General features: G+C 45.1%; 1 protein-coding gene across 2 annotated transcripts in view; it reads right to left on the bottom strand.

Annotated features, from left to right (window-relative positions):
• Positions 1-5,000, bottom strand: part of Skel (DM13 and DOMON_DOH domain-containing protein skeletor) — a 172,785-nt gene that overhangs the window by 102,845 nt on the left and 64,940 nt on the right. The gene's annotated exons all lie outside the window — the stretch shown is intronic.

Here is a 5,000-nt window from a genome sequence, read left to right as displayed (position 1 = left end):
GTTCTCGTTTAAAGATTCTTTTTTTCGGTTAATGCCGCATATTTTTATGCGGACGAAGATTAGACTTGGGAACAAATCTGTCTCGATTAAACGTGACTTTGTTCATCCTGTATAGCTGTAAGCTACATACCGTGGGTTCTATTGGGAAATAAAACCCAGTGTCAAAATGAACTATATTTCACACTTCACTGCGTGGCTCCGGCTTGGAACATAGAAGGATACAGACTGGATGGTGAGTACAACCACGCTCTCGCGGTGGTTTTCCCGATTGCAGACGACCGGAAGTGATAATGCATTTGTTCACGTGTACAACAGGTGATATTGACGCAGCACTTTATACATCAGGAGAAGCTTTCATGTCGCAATCATCAATGCGACAGCGATCGGGTGATACTTCCATGTCGCAATTACGACTACGATAGCGATCAGGCGATGCCTTGACCAACTCGTACATAGATATATATGGGTTATACGAGGCGGGGCTAGGGTAAGTAATATATGCACAATTGATAATTAACTAATTTGCCCTAAAAAAGAACGCCAATAACTTTTAATTTGTATCATTCCGTTTTGCTGTCCTTATGAAATCGTCGTGGCGCAATATTTTCCCTAAGGATAGAAGCGCAGTTATCAGCGACACAACATTAACACCAATGCTATGCCATTGGCTGGAACAAACATGAATCCTCTAGTCATGTGCTGCCTGAAGCTAGTTTCACACGTATCGACTTTTCGCTGTGCGACGTCCACGACACGACCTCGTGCTCTCAAATAACCATGGGTGCCTATGGACACTTTCACACGTGGTCGTAACCGTGCACCCATAGGCAACCATGGTTATTGGAAAAAAAAATTACGTCGTGCCGTGGACGGCGCACGGCGAAAGTCGATACATGTGAAACGAACATTATCTCATTCACGGCATTTAATGGGAACCGAAAGACGCCAAAAGAGACATTTTCTCCTGCGGTGATAGGGTGAAGCGTTGGAATGTTTGTTTTCCATCAATACAATTCATAAACTCGTTTCACACAGACCGACTTTTCGCCGCGCGCCGTCCACGACACGACGTCGTTTCTTCAAATAACCATGGTGTCTGTGGACGCTTTCACACGTCACAACCACGACCACGTGTGAAAGTATCCATAGACACCCATGGTTATTTGAGGAAACGACGTCGTGTCGTGGACGGCGCATGACGAAAAGTCGATACGTGTGAAACGAGCTTTAGTGTATCTAGTTGGTAATAACATTGTCCAGATTCGCGAAAGTGACAGCAATAACGAGATACAGTTCACGTATTTCTTTTTAATCATTTTCATGTTTTTTTTTTCTCAACTTGACGAAAAAGCTGCGCGCACTTCTTTGCTTTGCATCGTTCTCTCCTGAACGAGTGGCCAGGCTCATCATTCAGGGGACAAGATTTCACTCCAGTTGTAAATAAACTCGCGTGTAATGGACCTGCGTTGATGGGACGGGCTTTGGTTTGCCAAATAGTGGATTGTGGGCCAACAGAAAAACACAGACCGATTGGTATATACAGACAGACAGGTAGGCAGTCAGACGAAGACCGGCAAACATACAGACAGACACAAACACGTACACACAAAAATAGAAAGAATCAGACAAAGGCAAAGACAGAAAGATACAGAAAGACACAGATAGAAGATAGATACACATAGACCCACAGACGCACAAACAGGCACACAGACATGGACACATGCACAGACAGATATAAGCAGGTGAGCAGAGAGGCGGACAATGACAAAGACTGAAAGACCGACACAGACAGACATAAAGAGACAAGCAAATAGGCAGACAGACAGACAGGCAGGCATACAGGTAAACCGGCAGAAAGACAGTCATGTTGAGACAGACAGATGCATATGGACAGGCAGAGGTAGACAGGTAACCAGAGAGAATGGCTGATCAAAGGAGGGACAGGTAGCTCCGTAGAGAATACAGTTATCCAGGCAGAGACAGAGACAGGGACAGAGACAGACAAACTGTCAGAAAGAAAGGAAGATAAAGAGAGGCAGACAGCCAGGGGAAAGGGACAGAAAGACAGTCATTCATGTTGAAATAAAGACCGAAATATATGGACACACAGGAACAAAAAGACAAACAGAGGTAGACAGAAAGACAGAGACTGACTGACAAAATGAGGTACAGGTAGTTTTGTAGAGAATGCATTTATCCAGGCAGAGACTGACACTAACAGAAACAAAAACAGACAAATAGAAAAATAAACAAACATCAACAAACACAGACCGACAACAGACAGACATAGGCATGGATAGAGACTGTCAGACTGACTGATAGACACAGAGGTAAAGGCAGACAACCATAACTAGACAAAAACAGTACAGACAGGCATTGAACAATCTACAGGACAAACCTACAAACAGATGGGCGGATGAGGTAGGCAAGGCGTTTTGAGACAATATAACTGAATTCAATTCAATTCAATTCAATTCAAGGCAAGGCAAGGCAAGGCAAGGCAAGGCAAGGCAAGGCGAAACGACATGGCAAAGCAAACAGACAGAAATTCGGGCTCGCGCGCATACACGCACACTCACTCTCTCTCTCTCTCTCTCTCTCTCTCTCTCTCTCTCTCTCTCACACACACACACACACACACACACACATCCCCCTCCCCCACAAACTTATTTCCATAATCTACTTCCGCCTGATTATTGGACCCACCCAGCCAGCCGTAGAGTGCGAAAGAGTCCCTTCTCTCTTGCCTCAGTCGTGAAGACACTTTCCATCACAGCCATCTTCGCGGCGCGGCCTTGAGAGTTGCCCCTCCTTGCCCTCGGCAGGAGACATGCCACCCTTCATCAGGGGCGCATCGTCGGCCAGTGTAGTCTGTCTGTTTCCTGAAGGCGTATACAGGGGGAGGCGTCGGCGCCGCCCGATCGTCAGTGGCAGGCGGGCGTCCCCTTGGGGGGCGGCGGCGGGACGGCAATCGCGCACAATTTTTCTTCGGGAAATTCCCAGGAGAGGAAAACCCGTCGCACCTTAACGGGCTGCTGGCGCGTTCGTGAGACGTACGTACGTACGTACGTGTGTGTGTGTGTGTGTGTGTGTGTGTGTGTGTGTGTGTGTGTGTGTGTGTGTGTGTGTGTGTGTGTCTGTGTGTGTGTGTGTGTGTGTGTGTGTGTGTGTGTGTGTGTCTGTGTGTGTGTGTCTGTGTGTGTCTGTGTGTGTCTGTGTGTGTCTGTGTGTGTGTGTCTGTGTGTGTGTGTCTGTGTGTGTGTGTGTCTGTGTGTGTGTGTGTGGTGTGTGGTGTGTGGTGTGTGTGTGTGCGTGTGGTGTGCGTGTGCGTGTGTGTGTGCGTGTGCGTGTGTGTGTGTGTGTGTACGTACGTATGATTCACCATGGTCTTGGATCACGTGTTGGACTCGTGATCGACAGCTGTTCCCTTCCCGAAAGAGAGTTCAGAGCTCATATATGACCGATCCATGGGTAATGCTGTGACCTTACACGCGCGGACACACCCAACTCCCCACCCACGAGAGTTGGAGTAAGGACTCGCTGCGCAGCGATACTGAAATTATTTCAGCCTTGGGCGGGATTCGAACCCGGACCTACGTAGTGGCAGCCGGTATGAGTGTTCATGCCTATGCAGTGTACATAGTTTGTACCCATGTTGGAGTCCTATCCATATAGTTCCTAGTAGTGCCACTCATTGTCCAAGATCCTTACAACGTCAAGTACGCTTCCACCTTCACTCACCTTCATAAATTATTCAATTAGATGTACAGGCGGAGATTAAATCGGCTACAACTACTACGATACACCCCCTTAAGCGGCTGAGATCTCTTATTCAAACAGGATGAGCCGTGATCAAGTCTAGTCCGATTACCAACTTGAAGCGTGGCCTAAGCTCCTGCCGCGATAGCTAATTCAGACACGCTGTGAAGGATGCAGGAACCGTCTTAGCTCGAATCAATGACATTACCGCATTAGTAAGGCGCCAAGGTGGACCCTGGAGGACTAGATGGATGCTGGAGGGGAATGGAGGTCAGGAGCCAAAGCCTGGGAGATGTGGTGGGAATCGGTGGTGTGGAATGGTGCTGATGTCAAAGCTTATTATTCACTGTCCAGTGTGTTCTTTGCGAAAGTGATAAGAATGGTGGTAACCAGTGAAGGAATATGAAATACTGGTTAGAGGTGGTAGTTTGATTTAATGGAAAATGGTGGTAGTGAAGAAAGAGGTGGTGGTGGGAGTGATGGTGGTGGTGGGAGTGATGGTGGTGGTGGTGGTGATAGTATCGGTGACTCTTTATGAAGATGGAGGATGTTCAAACTCCCATAGTCAAAATCCCACAGCTCCTTATTCCACAGGTAAATCCCACACATGTTTATTATTAATAGTACATATGAGTGACTTTCAAGAGAATCTGGAATGTTTTTACCACAACTCATTGAAACTTACATATAATTTTCCTAATATTTAGATGTAACTTACTCAGCAATATAAACGAAAAAATAATCTCCTTCCTAGATGAAGCTATCAGAGTTTAGAGAAATAATAAAAAAGTCAAGTGAAAGTATAATGCCGAGAACTCTATTATTTCTTATTTCTCTGTAGGCATGATTGGGAAAGCACAAGAAACTTTATATAAGTAAGGATTTCAAATGTTGGAATAAATCATTCTACTTTATAAAATATGATACCTATCGTACAAACACTTTGAAAGGTAAGGTTATACTTAACTTACAAAGTAATTGTGGGATCATGCGTTTCAAAAAGCAGTGTTTTTAAACAAATCACAAAACACGTCGTCGTAGGCATTATTAGTAAGCTTATGTGAAATACTTAATTTGCAATTCATTATACACTTAGAACAAATAAGATAAGAATACGAGATATTTTTGTTTGGATCAGATACCAATCATAATTATCCAACAAAAATACCGAAGAATCCAATTATTTGTGCGTGCCAGGCCCATCTAAGATGATTTTTCCTAATCCGTCTTAATGGCTTTAT

The sequence above is a fragment of the Oratosquilla oratoria genome, chromosome 6 (genome assembly GCF_046742065.1).
Source record: "Oratosquilla oratoria isolate Oo_2021 chromosome 6, ASM4674206v1, whole genome shotgun sequence".
Classification (NCBI taxonomy): domain Eukaryota; kingdom Metazoa; phylum Arthropoda; class Malacostraca; order Stomatopoda; family Squillidae; genus Oratosquilla; species Oratosquilla oratoria.
Note: the sequence above shows the minus strand (reverse complement) of the source record. Positions and strands in the feature narration are given on the sequence as shown.